Genomic DNA, 22,177 nt, shown 5'->3' with positions numbered 1-22,177 from the left:
TTTGATTTCTGTTTTTTGGTTATGATGTTTCTATCTTTTTTCTTCCACAAACCAACAATAAAACCACAAACACATATTTATGTTTATAGAATGTATGAATACATATTTGATATTTTTTTCTGAGACTTTTCAACTTTAACAATACTATTCTACTAGACTAAAAAAAAATTACATTTCTAAAACTGGTTATTCAAGAAAGAAGAGAGAGAGGCAGAGTATATAAAGCAATTTGGAGTGCTTAGAATGCAGGCACTATGCTCTTTCAAGTCTTCTGCCATGGGCCCGACTGTGATAGTGGCATTTAACTTTAGCACCAAAGAAATTCAGCTTATGTATGAAGCCACAAGCAATTATCTACCTTTGGATGTGGTCAAGTTAATCAGATGTTCATAAGCGCTGATTATTTAGGTGGGAGTGTGGAGGTGGTTACAAGCATTCATTTATTTGCTTAAAGCTTTGTGTAAAGCCAGTGGGTACTGGGAGAAAAAAGAAGTCTTTTTCTCTTTAAAAGTCATAGAAAGTGTCCATGGGGTTAGCATTATGAAGGTCAATTTCACATGCACTATTATATGAGCTGTTTAATTGGGCAAGTGTTACTTTTAGAGTTTTCTTTTAATTCTTCAGTGGTTTGATTCTGTTTTTCCATCTTATTTCAATGCTCTATGCAGAAATATAGGAGTGATTTCTTTCTTTCTTTCTTTTCAAATGGACATTGGAATTGTTTCCTTTAACACACCAGTTGAGGTTAAAATTAAGAATTCAAAATACCAAAAGAGTATCTCTCAAGTCAGGATCTAAGCTCCAATTACTGTAATAAGAAATAGGAACTCTTAAAACTGGGTGATTTAAAGAAAGACCCAGTCATTGCCTTCCCTGACTCACTCCATTTTTTCCCCTCTTTCTTGTTCTCTTTAGGCTGTTTCTTAGTTCCAACTTCCTGTAAACAATACTTCATGGTGGAAACAGAAAAAGAATGGAAACTGCTCCCCAAATTCTGGTGTCAGGAGGATGCCAGCAGAATTTCTCAGAACCAGATTTCAAATTGCATAGCAATTGAAATTGCATAGGAATTGAAATTGCATAGCAATTGCTATGCAAATGCATATCTCTTGTCTCCGTCTTTTTCTTTCCCCTATGTTACCCTAAATCTGTTGTCAGTATGAGGAAGACAGTTTTTAGAGGATTAACTATCTTTAGAGTTTTAGCCAAACAAAAATAAATTTCTTTCCTCCTCCTCCTCCTCCTCCTCCTGCTCCTCCTGCTCCTCCTCCTTTTTCTTCTTCATCCTCTCTGTTTATTAGACTTTTGATTTGGTGGGTATCTGAGCCTTACCTAAGATCCCCAGAGTCAGGACTGTGACCAGGGACCCCAATAACATTTCAAGCCCTCTTTGGTGTACCAGGGCAAAATCATGACTCTCTTTGCATTTCTGCATTTTTATAAAACATCTTGGGGGAACATAGTGTTCTCTGGGATGTCTTATATCATGTGCACAGACATAACAGAGCCATATTTCTTCTACTCCTAAAACATAGAGGGCCTGGGAGAAATTATGTAATCTTGCCTCTTTCCTATGCTCTACCCCAAAGAAGGACTTTGGTCCTCTTCCTATTCCCCCATCTTCAGATCTACTTAGGCTCCTATAGCTCTGAACACTTGATCCTGGTTTTGTCTGGGAGAGAAGTAGGAGCTCTGAGATTTTCTAAACTATTTGCCTTTCTGATTCTTGCTTCTGTTATTAGACTCAGCAACATTCTAGGAATTTATCCACTTTGTAATTACCTTGCTTATTTTTATGTTGACTTGCTTACTGACAGTATCTGATTGCTGGAAACTTAGATCCATGAGATCAGTATTTGTCTCATTTACTTTCATGATCTCAGTACCTAAAACAGTACCTAGCACATAGCAGGCCCTTAAAACATATTTTTTTTTTAAATGAATGGGAGCCTAGAATATTATATTTTATTTGGTCATGAGTAGAATGACTGAAAAAATGGGATGAAAATATAATGAACTCTCAAGATGGATTTGAGTATCATAATAGATTCCTTTGACACTGGTTAAGCAATTTATTTAGGGGGATACACAGTATAATTTCCATGGATACAGAAAGGCCCTGATCAGAACACACATTAGATTGTACATACCAACACTTTCTTGCAAATTGGTTAAGAATATATCCTTTTAAACAAGGAAATAATAATAAGTACCAAAAGTTGAGCTTAGACTTAGTGGTTGTTATTACTAGAAATCCCTGGGGCAATCTTAATTTTTGCATCTCAAGAAACTTGTGATCTGTTGGAGTTAAGAAAGTGACAGCTACACTTATCTGTGATTCAAGACAATGTGGCTGAAGGGGCTATTAAAGGAAGACTAACTTTAAGTTCTAGGTTAGAGAGTCTGAGGGACCAAGAAAGATAAAAGAAAGAGCATGAAGCCAAATAGTGATAAAAGGAAAAGAATATTAAAATATTCTGAGAACTAATCCTGGGCCTGTTGCTTTACGCAGCCATAGTCAAGCTTCATAAGCTGAGGTACTATTATTGTCATTCCACAGAGGAAAGCACTGAGAATTGGAATGTTAACCAATTTCCTGGAGTCAGAACCCAGGTCTCACTTCCAGAGTCTGTGTTCATTCTGTTTTTAATGATTGAGTCATCAGTCTTACTATATTTGATCTAGCACTGTTGCAGAACACCTTAAAATGAAGGGGAAATAAGTTTAGAAAAAAAAATTGGTACTACTACTTCTTAGGGCTAGCAGGGAAATAGGATTTACATAAATGAGTCAAACCTGACTTCTATCCATGGGTCCCTTGTTAGTTAGCTCTCCAATGCTTTCTGAGCACCAGAACTCATTTTTTATACATCTATTTGGAACCAAACTCAGATAAGCACATTGTTAGCCTCTTAGAGTCTGCCTGCTTTGAATGACCTGTCAAATGCAACCAACAAAGATTAAAAAGATAAACCTAGCAAAAGATAAACCCAGGTCCATAATCATGCCAAGGTACATTTGCCCTGTGGAACTGTACCTGTTCAGAGATTCCCTGTTATATTGCAGAATTCCATCATCTAAACAGAAATAATCCTCTTTAATTTCCCTCCTCTCAGGGGGCTTCCTTGCTTTTCTCTCCTGAGCGGTGGGTGATCTAGTTGTAGCTCCCAGATTATAACTGTGAGGGACTTCCCAACATGCTAACTTGTCAGAGTATTGCCTAACAAAGTTATGTGTGCTCCTGCAAGCCACCTCATGGTCACCCATTTCTCTTGATCAGCCCAGGACCCAATCATTAGAACCACCACATGGCTGAAATGATTTAACAAAATTCTAGATCAGTTCAGAGACCTCTCAACCATAGCCAATTATTAAGGGAAACCATATATTTTGGAAAACTTCTTTAATTTGAGGAATCGATGTTAAGGAGATTAACAGCATCCTAACAGCAGCTTTTTCTAAATTAAATTTTATAAAACAAGTTTGTAAGACTTTACTAATTAGCAAAAGAGTACTATGCTGTAGTCAAATAAGATTAGAATATATAAAGTAAAATAGATTCCCTAAACTGAGGATTTCTTAGAACCTTTAATATTCTTATTCTTTTCTTGCCTTTCAATAGCTCTCTGAACATTTCCTAAAGTATTTTACAAAGCACTGATTCCCTCCCACCTCCACCTCATTATTATCATAGGAAATGGGATCCTGGTATTGGAGTCCAGAAGATAATCTCTCCAAAACATGTCTTTTTGGTGCAGGATGATTTTGAGCTTATTATTTTGAGAAACTGCAGACTTGAGAGAAGCTCAGAAAGTAGAGGAGCTACCCTTTTGGAAAAGGAAATTTACATCTATAAAGGAAAGCTTGGTGATGTAACAGTGTGTCTCTTTCTGCACTAAGAAGAAAAGTCTGGCTGTATCACTGGGTTTTCTTACCAGTGGGGGAAGGCATCAACTTTACTCTTAACAAACCTTGCCCTTAACATAATTTTCCTACTCACCACCCCAAAACTGAGCCGCACAAACCTCTTTCATTGTTTTAGCTAAAGATGATTTTAAGCTTGAATTCAAAACCACTTCTTAGGGTTTTATTAATTTTTCAGAGTACCTCCCATGAGGTCTATCTATCAGTACACCCCTGTTTGCTCTTCTCTCTTTGTTTACAGGAGTTATCCCAACTAAGCACTATGTAAGTTAGAGAGGAAATGCCCTTCTCCCCACACCAGCTGGTTAGAGCTTAAGTCTGAACTAAAGAGACAATTTTTATTTTCCATGTTATGTCCATGTTTATCAATCTCACTGTGAATTTTTTTGGGGGGTGCACTCACAGCTCTACACTAGTGCTTGAACTTCCAGGGAAAACCCAAATTCATAAGTAAATTTTAAAAAGAAGAAATCCTTTACTCTCTCGAGCATGTATCTCTTACAAAATTTCTTCTAATACAGACTTTAATGATGGAGCTTACTTATGGGTCAGCACTCATGACTCCTAGACTACTCCTAGACTACTACACAGGAAGATGACTAATACATCTTCATTTGCCTGTGTAAAATTTTTTTGAAGCTAAAGAATCTTTTTTTTTGTTTTGTTTTAGTTATACATAATAAGTGTATTTTGACATATTTATACAAACACGGAATATATCTTATTCTAATTAGGATCCCAGTCTTGTGAGTACACACGATGTTGAGATTCACAATGGTGTATTCATATATGTATGTAGGAAAGTTTTGTCAGATTCATTCTACTGTTTTTCCTATACCCATCCCCTCCTTTCCCTTCATTCCCCTTTATATAGTCCATTGAATTTCTATCCCCACCCCCACCTTATTGTGGGTTAGCATCACATATCTGTGAAAACATTTGGAGTTTTGGGATTGGTTTATTTCACTTAGCATGATGGTCTCCAGATCCTTCCATTTACTGGAAAACATCCATTGTGTATATATACCACAATTTCTTTATCCATTCATCTGTTGATAGGCATCTAGGTTGGTTCTGTAGCTTATAGGTTGTGAATTGAGCTGCTATAAGCATTGATGGGGCTGCATCATAGTAGTTTGCTAATTTTAACTCCTTTGGATATATACTGAGTAGTGGTTTAACTGGGTCAAATGGTGGTTCCATTTTGATTTTTTGAGGTATCTTCATATTGCTTTCCAAAGTGGTTGAATCAACTTGCAGTCCCACTAGCAATGTATTAGTGTACCCTTTTCCCCAATCCTCTCCAACATTTGTTGGAACTTGTATTCTTGATAATTGCCATTCTGATTGGAGTAGGGTGAAATTTCAGGGTAATTTTGCATTTCTTTCATTGTTAAAAATGTTGAACACATTTTTTCATAATTTTTTTTGACCATTTGTGTTTCTTCTTTTGAGAAGTATCTGTTTAAATTTTGCAAATTTATTGAGTCTTTTTTTGGTGTGTGTTAAGCTTTTGAGTTCTTTATGTATCCTGGAGGTTAACGCCTTTTCTGAGGTGCCAGCAGCAAAGATCTTTTTCCCATTCTGTGGGCTCTCTCTTCACATTATTGACTGTTCCCTTTGTTGTGAAGAAGCTTTTTAGTTTGAAACCATAAACCATAAACCTTTTTAGTTTGAAACCAATAAACCCTTTTATTGATTCCTGATTTTACTTCTTGTAAAAGAAGGCTTGTTGAGGAAGTTAGTTCCTAAGCTGACATGTTAGAGTGTTGGGACTACATTTCTTCTATTAGGTGCAGGGTCTCTCTGCTCTAATACCCAGGCCTTTGATCCACTTAGAGTTGAGTTTGGGGCAGGGTGAGAGATAGGTGTTCAATCTTATTCTGCTACATACAGATTTACAGTTTTCCCAGGACCATTTGTTGAACAGCTTATCTTTTCTCCAATACATGGTTATGGCACCTTTGTTTAGTATGAGATACTGTATTTATGTGAGTTTGTCTCTGTGTCTTCTGTTCTGTTCCATTGATCTTCATGTCTAATTTTGTGCCAATGCCATGGTGTTTTTATTATGATAGCTCTGTAGTATAATTTTTTAAAATATATATTTTTTAGTTTTAGGTGGATACAATATCTTTATTTTATTTTTATGTGGTGCTGAGAATCGAACCCAGTGCCTCATGTATGCTAGGCAAATGGACTACCACTTGAGCCACATCCCCAGCCCCTCTGTGGTATAATTTAAGGTCTGCTTCAGTGTTCTCACTGAGTCTTTCTTTGGCTATTCTGGGCCTCTTATTTATGAATTTCATGACTGCTTTTTCTATTTCTATGAAGAATGTCATTGGAATTTTAAAAGGAGTTGCATTAAATCTGTATACCCCTTTTGGTAGTATGGCCATTTTGACAATATTTATTGTGTCTCTCCAAGAACTTGTGAGACCTTTTCATCTTCTAAGGTCTTCTTCAATTTCTTTCTTTCATGTTCTGTAATTTACATTGTAGAGGTCTTTCACCTCCTTTGTTAGATTGACTCCCAAGTATTTTATTTTTTTTAAGGCTGTTGAGAATGGGATAGTTTTTCTAATTTCTCTTTCAGCTGATTTGTCATTGGTGTAGTGTAACTCAATTGCTTTACGGGTGTTAATTTATATCCTGCTACTTTGCTGAATTCATTAATGAAATCTAGAAGCTTTCGGGTGGAGTTTTTTGGGTCTTCTAAATATAGGATCACGTTGTCAATAAATAGAAATAGTTTGAGCTCTTCATTTCCTATTCATATCTCTTTAATTTCTTTCTTTTGAATAGTTGCTCTGGCTGCCTGTGTAAATTTATTATTTAGCAGTGGTCTCTTGATGTGGTCTGTATTTATGTGGTTAAATAGTTACCATCAAAATAGAGTTAAATTGAATAATAATAAACATAAAAATATAAATAATTTTACTTATTTATATTTATTAGTAATGAAATGATGCATATAAAAATACAAACATATTATAGAAAAATATTTTAAAGGCACTGGAAATTGATCAAAAAAAGTTTAACTATTTTTATAAAGCTAATGGATTTGGTAGATTTGCCATTTTTATGGCTTTTAGCCGAAGGGCTGACATGTAAGAAATACATATAATAACGGTAGCCTAAAGGAAGGTAAGAAGGTTAAACTGGCTTTTAAAGTTTAGCTCTATAGAAAGTGGGGCAATATTGACTTCAAAAAGATTATGACAATTTAAGGACTTTTAAACTCAGCCTTACAGAAAGACATAGGACATAGACAATATATAGCCAAGTTCTTTGCCAGAATATAACACAATTGGCCTCTTGTCCAATTCCCCATAGTCCTTATTTCCTTCTGATATCTTGTGAGCACAGTCCACATTCCTATGGGCATTCTGGCCTTCTGAGCTCCACCAGAATCACCCATTAAACTCGACTTTCATCATTCTAAAGTTTTTCCAGCTTGCATTTGTACTTTTCAAAATTCCTCCAGCAAATCAGTTCCAAAGGTATCTGAACCATCAGATGGTCAGGTTAGTCAGAGCCACAAACCCACTTCTAGGTACCAATTTGTGTTTTAGTTATTAGATATTCATCACCGTGACCAAAATATCAGACAAGAACAACTTAGAGGATCAAAACTTTATTTGGGGCTGTCATTTTTAGAGGCTCATCCATGGTCAGCCCACTCCATTGCTCTGGGCCCAAGGTGAGGCAGAACATCATGGGGCAAGGGCATGATGAAGAAACACTGCCCCACTCCTGGTGGCTGTGAAGCAGAGGCAGGTTTGGGGAAGGGACTGTAGGGAAGATGAACCCTTCCAGGGTACATCCTCTGTAAACCACTTCCTGTTGTCACATCCCACCTGCATACAGATACCACCCAGTTAGTCCATTTTAACTATGATGGACTGATGAGGTCACAACTTTTCTGAATCTAATCATTTTACTTTTGAATGTTCCTACCTTAACACAGGAGCTTTTGGGGAACACCTCATATACAAACTATAACACCATCTTTGTGGCCACCACTTTAGTCATCTCTTTCTCTTTTGTGCTACTGTAGCAGTCTTTTAACTCTTTTCTTTAATTCTTATATTTATGACTTCACAACTACTCCTATCTTCCCGATTCTTCTCTCCCTATCACATCTGCATTTTAGACATACTTGTTTTTTGTAGGTCCTTATATAAATCTTGTTCTTCAAGTTTCTGTGAAATAGGTGCCTTCTGTCTTAGAAATCCTTCCTACTTTTGAATTGACTAATTCCTCTGGTCCCTTATAATAAGTTCTTGTGATGGCCTGAATGTATTCTCCCCAAATTCATATGTTGAAATATAATCTCCATGTAACATTAAGAGATAGGTGCTTTGGGTGGTAACTATGTCATGCATATTGTGCCCTCATGCATGGACAAGTATTCAATTTCCAGTGCCTTTAAAATATAAGCTTCTGCCACAAGAAGACACATAGAAAGAAGGCATCACTTATGAAGAACAGGCTCTCACTAGACATTGAATTTGATGTTGCCTTGGTCTTGGACTTACCAGCCTCCAGAACCAGGAGAAATTCCTGTTACTTGGAGATTACCTCACCCAATTCTGATATAATAGCTTGAAAGACAAAAACAGCTGTGATGTACTCAGAAACAGCATTCTAACCATTATGTCTATAGTAGCTTCTCCTCTAATTATCCCTGACCAAACTCAATTTCCAGCTACTTGTCTTCTTCATTAAGTTTACTGTGATTTCAATAACACTTTAATTTATTTATGATTGTTTGTTTTCCTCACTAAAACATAAACTTCATGAATACAGAGTTTAAAGTGTTTTGGACGCTTGCTTCTCTATTGGCTAGCATAGTGTTTGACACATTGTGATGTTCAATAAATATTATATATTTATTCAGTAATGTGTTCCAGGTTAAGGGCTCCATATGAGTAAAGGTAAGAGTTAAGAAAAGAAAAAATACAGATCAAGAACTGCAAAATATTTGAAGTAGTTAAAGAGCAGCATCTGAATAGAAGGTGTGTTGGGAAAAAACAGAAAGGTCATTTGGGGCCAAATATAAAGGATAAACAGTTCACATTGTATTAACCTGCCAGTGAGGATCTATTAGAGTTTTAAGCCTTCTGATCTGACCATAACTAATGGAAAAACTACAGAAAAGAAGACAGCAAAAATATAGTGGTTCCAGTGTTGTTGAAACAGAGTTTTCACTAACAAGAACAAGAGAAGTTGTGAAATTGTAGCCGATTGACTTTTTCAGTGGCAAAACTTAAGGCATCACCTTTTTTTCAACTTTTTAGAAAAAGCTGGACGATCATATTTGATAACATAAATTATTTAAAAGAGTTTCATTCATTTATTCTGAATGGTTCAAAGCACTGTGTGTGGAGTATTTCACTTATTCTTTACAACTCATGAGATGGTTACAGGGTAGATTTTATTCCTGTAATGTAAAAGTTTATTTTCTCTAATTTGTGGTTATTAGCAGCCTCTGGCATACTGTGGACTCTAAATAAACACTAATAAAATTTATGTAATTATAGCAGTATTTCTAAATGTCCATAAGATTCTTAGTGGTTAATTCTTATAAACATGTTTTTAAACTTAAATATTAAATTAAATGAAGCTGGCAAACAAAAGGAGAAATAGAACTTTGGAGAGGTGGGAGGAAAATAAATAAGCATATTATAAATGAGAGGTTCCAGAGCATGGTAATAATGGAGTTCTGCAAACACCCCCTCAAAATATAAAATGTTGGCATTTGAGAAAATTCCAGAAGCAGGCAATTCACTTTCACCTTCCCCCTCTCCCTTCTTCCCTGAAACAGATCATAACACCTAAATTTGGGGTGCTTCTCCTGTACACAGAGGAAAGTATCATCCTTCTTTTTGGAGGAGTATCCCCAAACTAATGAAACCCTGCACTGGAGAAAAATCTGAGCAAACAAGTCTTCCAGTGTTTCTTCCAGTTCAACATACTATATAACTATATTCATCTAATCATATTTTTCCAAGATGACCCACTCTCTTATTAAACCTAGCATAAAAATATACATATTTAACTACTTATTTGGGTCTTCACTGCCTTATAAATATTCCTGTGTCATATAAAACCTACATTAAATAAGTTCATATGCTTTTCTCATGTTAATTTGTCTTATTTTTTTAAATAAAGTTCTCAGCTATGAACCTAGTATGGGGTTAGAAGAAAAGATATTTTTCCTCCCTTACAATGTTACCAATTAATATTAAAATCATAACCTTGGGGTTATCTTCATGTTATTTTAAAAATCAGGAAAACAAGTTCTTATAAATAATTTCAAAATTAACTGTGGCTCATAGCCAAAGTTCTATATTTCCTTTGCTTTCATTAAATCCAGGAAAAACACACTTTAGATGAAAAGGAAATGCAAATCAATCAGTCAAATGAATATATTACTACAAAATTTCCTAGTTCTCATTCCCACTGAGGAAACTGCAATATTTTTCTGCTAGTACTTTTTAAAGTGGGGTAAATAGAATGAAGTAAAACAGAAAAAAAACAAAACTCAAGAGATATAATAGTGTTTTTAATATCTTGCAAAGTAGCTTTGGATATATCTGCAGGCAATATGAAATGAGAGTCTATTGATCAGGGTTATTACATGATTTGGATTATATACATCCGTAATCTGTAGGACTGCTTTGAATGTGGAGAAACAAAAGGTAGACAGACCACTTAGGAAACACTGCATTGATATGGTTTGGAAATAGCACAGCGAGATTCAGATAGAAACTTGGGAAAATGAAAGGGAATAATTAATTGAAGTCTTCCTTTGTTCCAGGAAATGAAGTACACATTATACATGTATTACTGACTCCTCACAAAAATCCAAGGGAGTAGTTAGCATTATTATTACCTTTTACAGATTGTGAATCTGCAGCCCACAGAGATTCAGTGATTCACTTAAGGTCACCTAATTAAAAAAAAAATGGAGTCATAGCAGAGGTAGAATAAAAAGTCTTGGAAACTGCTTAGAGTGAAAAAGGCAGATACGTAAAACCTGACGCTCAGTTGTTGGCCTAGTCATTTTGGTTGTAAAATTAGCCTAAGAGGACAAGTTGGGAGGAAAAGCTGGTTTGGGTGACTGATGAATAACTCAGTCTTGGATTGATGAATTGATGCTATTCATAGAGTAGGATATCTTGATATCTTGATAGACATTTCAAGAATCCTGTTAAAACCAGGAATCTAATTTTACTCATTATGTCCTATAAAGTTGCTTCAGTCGTCACGGACCTTATTTACTTATGTAGGAAGACACAATAAACACTTTGAAGATCTAAAGAAAAAACTAGGAATCAAAATCTTAGGAGAATGATCATAGTTACGGGTAGAAATTCAGAAACTCTCAGTTTAAACAATGAGGACAAATGAAATACGCAATGAATGCAAATCATAATTATCTCATGGATGAAAATAAAGAGCAGAATAAGTATAAACAACATGCTCTTTGCTTAGCAAATAAAATGTAAATTTTTAATACCTTTATTTTTATGTGGTGCTGAGGATTGACCAGACTTTCTGTTTATCTTCCCCAAAAAGCCAATAATTGAAGTTAAGACAATTTTCATCAATAGGAAAGAGATTCCTCAACACGAGCCTGATTTATGTTAGACAAAGGCTGAGGGAACTCATTTACTTCACTCCACTTCGTTCCTCTGCCCTCAGAGCATTCCTATTGGCCGTGCTTATTACAACTGAGAATGGCTATAAGTCTGTGGAAATCTGTCCCCAGAGCTATTTCAGCTTCAAAATCTCTTTAAGCTTCAAAAACAGGTGGGTATGTAGCTCAGTGGTAGAGTGCTCACCTAGCATGCGTAAAGCCTGGGGTTCAATCGCCAGCACTGCACATAATCCGCAATCAAAAACAACTTGTAGATGGGAAACATAGACAATGTTACTTTTAACTAACTCTATTATATTTCTCCAAGCTTCAATTGGTATAGCAATTAAAAATCAATTTAGGAACACTTTTGCTGAGAATCTAGGTGACAGTTGCCATGTATAGTGACAGGAGGAAAGAGGGGGATAAAAAGCTACTTTCTACAAAGAATTAGCTCCACCACAACCCTGTTCAGATGGAGGTCAGTCAGAGTTGTCAGACCCATCCCTAAACAAGGAAGAACTCAATGAAACTTTTTACTGGATTTTTTTTTGTTTTATCCCTTTTGAGATCATCAAATTTTGTTTAGAAATTTCTAGTATACTTCTTCCCAAAACTTTCTATAAAAATTCTACCTGTCTGGCTAAATTAATGTATTGCTTTACTTGAATAGTCAAAGAAAAGCAGATTCTTATTATCCAATTAAAAATTTTTTTTTCTAACTACTTGCTATGTTATTTAGCTACTGTGACAAAATACCTGAAGTAATCAACTTAAAAGGAAGAAAGGTTTATTTGGGCTCACAGTTTCAGAGGATCCAGTTCATGGCAAGTGAGTGGAAAAGGAGACTTAAGACAAAGAATCCAGGATCTCAATATCCCCTTCTAGGGAATGTCCCCAATGACCTAACTTCCTTCCACTAGGTCCCATCTCTCAAGAATTCCACCCTTCCTAATGGTGCCACAGGTTAGCTACTAACCCTTGAACAAATGGACTTTAAGGGATACTTCCTAACCATAGCAATTGCCATCTAACAAAATGTAATTTTTTTATACCTTTATTTATTTATTTTTATGTGGTGCTGAGGTTTGAACCCAGGGCCTCGCATGTGCTAGGTGAGAGCTCTACCACTGAGCTACAATCCCAACCCCCATCAAAATGTAATTTAAGTGAACTGTCAATCCAAATATTTTCTTGGCAATAATGGTAAAAGATAATTATTTACAACTAGTCTAGTAACTTCTAAAATACTATGTTATTCTAAAACAGAGGTCAACAAAAGTGGTCCTAGAAAATGTGGTTCAAAAATATCCTGTTTAAACTAACATTTCTGAAAAAAAATGAAAAAAAAAATAAACTAAAATTGCCTCACAGAAATTAATATCAAACAAGGGATAAAATAATAACATAGTTTTCGACAACTATCATTATAGTACACTAGAAAGTATAAGGTATATAAGGTGATAAGTACATCAAAAAGGAGCCATATGTTGTAAAATTTCTTGTAATGAAAGATTATTTTCTTATGTGTGTGTGTGTGTGTGTGTGTGTGTGTATATATGGCTTATTAGTCAACTCATATTTCTAAGGAATGGCATTCCTAAAACCTCAAAACTAATAAATTCTATTGACCCAAGCTCTTCCATGAGTACAGATTACAATGTACTCAGTCTCTAATAAGAAGTAGTACTTATCACAAAAATTGTCCATTTGTTCATGCCCCAAAAGACAAAAATTCCATTGAAAATTTATCAAAAGATAACATATAATGATCAGTTCCTGATTTTCAGATTCTCTTTTGAGAAACTCAGTGCACAAAAATGTCAGAGTTAGAGAAATTAATTTGCACATCATAATGGAATTCTCCTTTTTCAGCTTTCCAGTATAAAGCAAAATCCTGACATGGGGCCTCTAGCCATAAGGGTTTCTGAAATAATCAAAATCTCTTGAGTAGTGGGATTGCTTTCACTGCTGTTGCCCTCACCATTGGATCTTCGTACATCAGGTAGACATAGATCACTCAGTGTATTAGGAATGGCACAGTTTTGTTAAGGCAGTAACATTAAAGTCTTAAAAATCAAAATGATTGTTTTCCCCATAGAATAGGAAAGAGCTCAAAAGCCATGTTTCACTTAAAGGGGAAAAAATGTAGACTTGATCTACATTTCAAACTTAATCTTTCAAGTTTTTCATGATGGTTGACATAAACAAAATATAAGTTTTACCATATTGCACAATTTGTGGTGGAGAGCAGCAATTCAATTAAACAGCATTGAAGCTATAGGATAAATGTGTTTGGCGTTTTTTACTTGTTAATTAAATTCAAAAAGTGATTTATTTACCTGGTCCCTGATCATGATTGCAGTTTGTCATAACAAATTGGGCAGATAGAAGAATATTTTTGGCTTCAGCCAAATATTTCTGGAGAGCTATTAAAAGTTTCAATAAGTTCAGAAAAAGAAAAAGATAAAACAGTTGATTGAAAACAAACAAACAGGCAAACAAGCAAAAGAAACTCCTAAGTATCTATTGTCATTTTTGCAGCTTCTCGTCACTCCAAAATTCATATGTGGAATTCCAAACACCCAGTTCACTTTTGAAAGAGATGAATAATTTGAAAATGAAAAAATTAGGGTGGGATTGTTTTCACTGCTGTTGCCCTCAGGAAGCTTCATACATCAGGCTGACATAGATCACTCAGTGTATTAGGAATTCAGTCCAATCTCATTCATCTTCTTGTAAGAAGAGGAAATGTGGACGTGGACACATACAGAGTAAAGACCACGTGAAGACACAGTGAGCCACTTGTAAGCCAGGGGAAGACCTCAAAACTAGACAACAACAACAACAATTGACATCTGGATATTAAATTTCTACCTCCTAAATTGTGATAAAATGAATCTCTATTGTTTAAGGCACCGGGCTTTGGGTATTTTGTTATGACAGGCATATAAATACAGCTGTAGATATCAATTCTTACATGATTCATACCCTAAACATCCCCTTACTATAAATAATTGATTGACAGCAGCCTGGATTCTCTTTAAAAAGACACCTACACAATAAACATTAATGATTTTGAAGATAGTAACATTGTATGATTTGTTGACTGGGCCAGAAGTGGGCTCCTGTTATTGAGCAGGAGAGCTGGGAAGATTCAGAGGAGGTTCATAGTACAAGGTTGTTATGGTTTGTGTATGAGGTGTCCCACTCAAAGCTCCTATGTTAAGGTAGGAATATTCAGAGGTAAAAATGGTTAGATTATGAGAGTTGTAACCTAATCAACCCATACAGTTTGAATGAATGAACTGGGTTATTGATAACTGTAGGCCACTGGGCCATGGCTGGAGAAGGTGGTTGCTGGGGGGCTGCCCTGGAACTGCTCATCATCCCTGTGTCCCCAACCCCCTGCCTTTCTTTGCTTCCTGACCCTGCCACGAGCTGAGTAATTTTCCTCTGCCAGGCCCTTCCCCCATGATGTGCTGCTTCATCTTGGGTCCAGGGCAATGGAGTTGGCTATCTTTGGAGAAGATTTCTAAAACTGTGAGCCCCTAATAAACTTCTTATCCTCTAAGTTGTTATCATCGCTGAAAAAGGCAGTGAAGTGCTAACTAAAACAGAAATTTGTTCCTAGAACTGGAATTATTACTGTGATTAACCTGACCATCTGGTTTAGACATCTTTGGAGTTGATTTGCAGGAGGAGTTTTGAAAAGTTTAGAGAGGCAAGTTGGAAAAGTTTTAGAATGTTGAAGCAGAACTTTATGGGTGATTCTGGTGGAAGATCAGAAGGCCAGAATGTCAATAGGAATGTGGACTGCGTTCATGAGTGCCAGAGGGAAATGAGGACTCCATTTAGAATTGAACTAGAGGACACTTGTGTTATATTCTGGCAAAGAACTTGACTATATATTGCCCGTGTCCTGTGTCTTTCTGTTAGGCTGAGTTTAAAAGCCCTTAAGTTGTCACAATCTTTTGGAAGTCACTATTGCTCTACTTTACATAGAGCTAAACTTTAAAAGCCAGTTTAATCATCTCACCCACCTTTAGGCTTCAGTTGTTATATGTATTTCATCTGCTTATATGTCAGCCCTTTGGCTAAAAGCCACAAAAATGGCAAATCTTCCAAATCCATTAACTTTCTAAAAACAGTTTTTGGTAAATTTTCAAATAGTTTTTAATTGTTTTGTATAACGTATTTACACTTTATATACGCATCATTTAACTACTAATAAATAGATGGGATTATTCATATTTTACATGCTTATTGTTATTCAGTTTTACCTCTTTTTTTGATAGCAGCCACTTAACCATATAAATACAGACCGCACCAAGAGACCACTTCTAATTAGCAGATTCAAACAGGCAAATGAAGACATATGGTCATCCTCCTGTGTACCTATGAAGTAGTATAGGAGTCATGGGTGCTGATAGGGACCATAAGTAAGCTCTATCACTAAAATCTGATATTATAAGTAAAATTTTAAAGAGATGCATGCTATATAGAGAATAAAGAATTTCTTCTTCTTATAAATGTATGTTTTCCCTGGAAGTTCAAGGCACTTGTGTAGAGCTGTGAGTGCACCCCAAAAGCAACATTCATAGTGAGATGGATGAACAATGGTCATAACACAGAGAGTAAAAATGGGTCTTTAGTTTAGACTTAAGCTCTAAGAAGTGTAGGGGGCAAATGTTTCTTGGTTGTGACGGTTCCTGTAATCAAAGACAGAAAAACAAACAGGAGTTTATATACAATACTCTTCAATAAGTGATGTGTGGAACACTTGATACTCATACACAGAGGAATGATACTAAACCTCTATCTCAAATGATAAGCAAAATAAATTGGAAAATAAAGGGGTCAGTACCTAAATGTAAAACCTGAAACTATGAAACTACTAGAAAAAGAAAATTGGGTAAATACTTTAAGACATCAGTATAGCCAATGATTTTTTAATAAGACCCCCAAAACATAATCAACAAAAGTAAAAATAAACAAATGGAATTACACTAAGCTAACGTGATTCTTCCCAGTAACAAAAACTGTCAACCTATAGAATCAAAGAAAATATTTATTAACTATACATCTGATGGGGAGCTAAGACTAAGGAATATATAGGGAACTCAACCCACTCACCAGCCAAAACACCCAAATAATGCCATTAAAAAGATTGGAAAGAGGCTTGAATAGACATTTCTCAAAAGAAGACATACAAATGTCCAACATGTATATGAAAAAATTTTCAACATTAGTCATCAAGAGAATGCAAATCAGGACTGAAGTGAGATAATGCCTAACTCCTGTTAGAATTGCTATTATCAAAAGATAAAAGATAACAAATGTTGGTGATGAGGTAGAGAAAAGGAACCCATTATACAATGTTGGTGGAATGGCAGAATGTAAATTAGTTCAATCAGTATGGAAAACATCCTGGAGGTGCCTTAAAATTCACAATAAAACTATGCCAGGCGTGGTGGTGCACACTTACAGAGTGGCTCAGTAGGTTGAGGCAAGAGAATCTTGAATTCAAAGCCAGCCTCAGCCAATTAATGAGGCCCTAAGCAACTCAGTGAGACCCTGACTCTAAATAAAATACAAAAAAGGGCTGGGGATGTGGCTCAATGGTTAAGTGCTCCCGAATTCAATCCCTGGTACCAAAACAAAACAAAACAAAAATCCTACTATAAGACCCAACAAACCCCAATGCTGGATAACATTCAATGCAAATGAAGCCAGTTGTTTTAGTCAGCTGTTATAGTCACTATGACCAAAAGACCTGACAAGAATAATGTAAATGAGGAAAAGTTTATTTTGGCTCATGGGTTCAGAGGATCAGTCCATAGCCAGCCAACAGCTCTGGGCCCAAGAAGAGGCAGAACATCATGGCAGAAGGGTATGGTAGAGAAAAACAGCTCAGGACATGGCAACTAGGAAGGAGAAAAAGGGGGGTGGGGGGAGCAATGTGCTCACCAAGGACAAAATATAAACTGCAAAGGGAAGTTCCCCGTGACCTATTTCCTCCAGCCATACCCAGCCTGCCTGTAGTTACCACCCAGTTAATCCATATTAATGGATTAGGCTATACCTTTCATAATTTATCACAGATTAGGCTATACCTTTCATAATTCAATCATTTTGCCTCTGAAAATTCTTTCATTGTCTTACACATAAATATTTGGGGGACACCTCAAATCTAAATCATAATGTCAATACATCTCTGTACTCCCATGTTTATTGTAGCAGTATTTACAACAGCCAGGATGTGAAATCAACCTAAATATCCACAGACAAAGAAAATACAGTGTATGTACACAATATAATACAATTTAGCCACAAAGAAGATAAAACCTTTTTATTTGCAACAACATGGATGAACCTGGAGGACTTTGTATGTGAGATAAGCCAGACATGAAAAGATAAGTACCTTACAATATTGCCCAAATGTGGAACATTAAAAAGTTGATCTCATATAAGTAGAAAGGTGAATAATGGTTACCAGAAGTTGAAGAGGAAAAATGGGAAAAAGTTGGGAAAAATTGGCCAAGAGGTACAAAGTTATAGTTAGATAGGAGGAATACTTTCTGGTGTTCTATTGTATAATAGGGTAACTATAGTTAACAATAATGTAATAGATATTTCAAAATAGCTGGACTATATGACCACTAAAGCTCAGGAAATAATGCCAATAGTTAATAAATGGTAAGGAATCAAATTAAAAAGCTTCTGCACAGCAAAGGAAACTTTTAGGAATGTAAAGAGAGAACCTACAGAATTGGAGAAAAATCTTTGCTAGCTATTCTTCTGACAGAGGATAAATATTCAGAGTATAAAGGACTAAAAAAAAATAACACAAAAAACCAAATAATCCAATAAATAAGTGGGCAAATGCATTAAACTGACACTTCTCAAGAGAAGAAATACAGATGGCCAACAAATATATGAAAAGATGTTCAACATCACTAGCAAGTAGGGAAATGCATATCAAAACTACACTGAGATTTTATCTTATGCCAGTAACAATGGCAGTCATCAATAATATAAAAAATAATAAATGCTGGAACGATGTGGAAAAGAGGAATATTTTTAAACTATTGGTGGGACTGCAGTTAGTACAACTACTATGGAAATCAGTATGGAGGTTTCTCAAAAGACTGGGCATAGAACCACCATACCCAGCTGTACTACTCCTTGGTATTTATCCTAAAGAATTAAAGTAATCATGCTATAGTGATACACGCATAACCATGTTTATTGAAGTACAATTCACAACAGTGAAACGAGGAACCAGCCTAGGTGTCCATCAACTGAATAGATAAGGAAAACATGGTATGCATACACGATGGAGTTTTATTCAGTTATAGAGAGAAATGAAATTATGTTTTTAGTAGGAAAATGGATGGAACTTGGACCACTATGTTAAAGGGAATAAGCCAAACTCAGAAGACCAAGGGTCATATGTTTTCTCTCATATGTGGAAGCTAGAGAGGAAAAAGGAAAAGAAAGTTGGGAGGGGTGGTAATGTCATGAAAATCAAAGGGAGATCAACAGTGGAAAGGGACCAAGGGAGGGGGAAGTTCTGGGAAATGATATTGGCCAAATTATATTGTTATATTTTATACATGCATGGGTATGTAAGAACAAATCCCATCATTATGTACAACTATAATGCACCCATAAAAAATGTGGAAAGAAAAAAAATCTTGTACCGAAACAAAGAAAACATAATAATTTAAAGTACACAAGACATTTACTAAATCTGACTTAATCAGAAAATAAGCTTCACAAAATCTGAAAGTAGAGACCACATTTATAGAGACCACATTCTGTGCGTGCAAAACAAAGAAGATTGGAAATCATTCAATATGTAATAGCTAAAAATGTCAGCATGAAAACCCCAAAACCAAACTAAACAAACAAACAAACAAAAAAAAGCCAACAACATTGTGAGCAAGTAGGTTTATTTTTATATGTTTGGATGATGAATATCAGTATATGTTTTTAAGCAATTTTCTGTACTGAGTAAATGAAAGGAGAAAAATCACATGAATCATCATTTCAATAGATGCAGAAAAAATTCAGTAAAGTCCAATACTTATTAGGGTTAAAAATAAAACAAACATGGTGCTGCCTTGACTCTTGTCCTAGCCCCCATTCTATTTTTTGAACTGTAGCTCATGCATTTAAATATAAAACTTATTAAGATGACATCACTGCATAGCTCAGAACCCTTCATTTGCTTCTCATCACATTTAGCAAAAATCCTCATGATTCTTGCTGTAACCTAAGAGGCCTGCAGGCTGTGATCCCTGGCTAGCTTCAGCCTCATCTGACCATGCTCATGTGCTCTTCCATCAGGATCAGGGTACTCAGATTTATCCATCTTTCTTGTATCTGAATGGTTTGCTTCTACTTCTACTTAGGTCTCTACTTAAATGTTACCTCTTGAAAGAGGCCCTAGAGGACATTTCACATAAACAACTATTTCCTCTCCCCTTATGTTAATTTGTTTTCTCATTGCTGTGACAAGAAACCTGACTTGAAAGTGGAAAGATTCATTTTGGCTCATGTTTTTATCGTTGAGTGGTTCCATTGCTTTTAGGACTGTGGTGAGGTAATATATCATGGCAGGTGGAATGTGGTAGAGCAAAGCTGCTCAGCTCCTGGCACCAGGGAAACAGAGAAAGAGGCTTGGGATGAGATACACCTTTCAAGGACATGCCAACAGTGCCATCTTCTACCTAGGCCCTACCTTTAAAGTTTCAACCATCTCCCAAGTAGTGCCACCAGCTATATACCAAACCTTTAACACATGATCCTTTGGGGGACATCCCAGATTCAATCATACCCATCAAATCATTTGCCATATGCAACTCTGTTTTTTTTAAAAGGATAATACTAATTACTACATAATATCTAATTGTATATTTGTTTTCTCTTTTTTCCTCATATAAGCTGCATGAGCAAAAGGACCTGTCCACCTCTCAAAACTGTTTTATTCCTAGAGTATTCAAAACACTATCTGGTATTTAGGAGAAACCCAATACATATTTGTTGGATGAATAAACAGTGTCTAGGGTTAGTTGCTGTGAAGGTTGAAGAAGATAATACATGGTAAGTGCTCAAAGAAAGTTGCTATTAAAGAAGAATGAAAGACACTATAATAAACTTTAAGGTATTTCTCAGGGCTGGCCCTCTACTTACAAATATGCACATATTTTCAAGATTTCTTTATAAAACAAGGAATCTATTTTCCTCTAATGCAATAAACTGAAATAAAATGTTGCTTCATGAATTTATTATTTTGAAATAAAACATTAAGTATTATAATCAAAGGTACAAAATATTAGGATTGAAAATAAGTGACCAATGTATTTGAAATTACGTTAGTATTTTTTAAACAATTAGAAAATCATGGTCCTGAGTTTTAAAATTATCTGAGGTATAACAAATCTCAGGATAAGCTATCTCCTTGTCTTGCTATAATAAATTTTTATAAGATATTTAATTAGGCCTATGAGGCTATAATAATATAAACTCTAAGCCAGGCTTTGGGGTGCATATCTGTAGTCCCTCTAGAGGCTGAGGAGGGAGGATCACTTAGGTTCAGGAGTTGGAGACCAGTTGGGTTAACATAGCAAGATAAAAAACCAAGTTTGATCCCTTAAGGCATTTATAATCAAAGAGGGAAGATATGTCATTGCACTATCTAAATTCATACTTTGGTTTCTTTTTAACTGCTTTTATTTTAATACAAATGTAACCATACTACTACATGTACTATAATTTGCTTTTGCAAGAGCCCCATGTAGGTATGTATTCATCTCATTCCTTTTTACTACTTTACCTATCTAAAATATATGTACAATCATTCATTTAACTATACATTCTTAGTTATATAAATTTATTTATACATATTTATTTAATATATATATGTATCATATATATAATTTTTGGTTATATACTTTTTGTTATTTCAGATAAGGCTGAAATATACAGCATTTGTATAATTTTCTTTGTGTGTATATGTGTGAATCATTTCTTTGAATAAATAAATATTTAAAAGTAGAATTGCTGAGTTTAAGGATGTAATTGTGCATTTTAGTACAAACCACAGTAGCAGTTCGATGTATACCTATGACATTTGAATGCCTATTTTTCTATACACCAACACTTTATCGTGTGTGTGTGTGTGTGTGTGTGTGTGTGTGTGTGAGAGAGAGAGAGAGAGAGAGAGAGAGAGAGAGAGAGAGAGAGAGAGAGAGATATGCTGGGGATCAAACTCCACTGAGCTATATCACCAGTGCCATAATGCAGGAAGCCACCTGTGAATTACTTGAGGGTCTCTCTAGGTACGGCAGCCAGGGAGGTTTATGTTTAACCTTGGAAACTATCCCATGGCTCTCCCATGCAACAGATTGCCCAAGGCACATGACCTTTATCTCGCTCTACCAGAAAGATCCCTCATAGTAGCTCTGGAGATGGGTGTAATCTGTTGGGAACTGGACAGCCCACCTTCAACCTTTTCTGGTGAAGAATATTCTATGGAAGAACTTTGATGTTCTCCGATATAAATAAAGCAAGCATGGGCTCCATTTTGCCTTT

Source organism: Marmota monax, unplaced genomic scaffold, assembly GCF_021218885.2.
Source record: "Marmota monax isolate L192 unplaced genomic scaffold, Marmota_monax_Labrador192_F-V1.1 WCK01_AAM20220418_F8-fsc00056, whole genome shotgun sequence".
Lineage (NCBI taxonomy): Eukaryota > Metazoa > Chordata > Mammalia > Rodentia > Sciuridae > Marmota > Marmota monax.
This window is presented reverse-complemented; position numbering follows the sequence as displayed.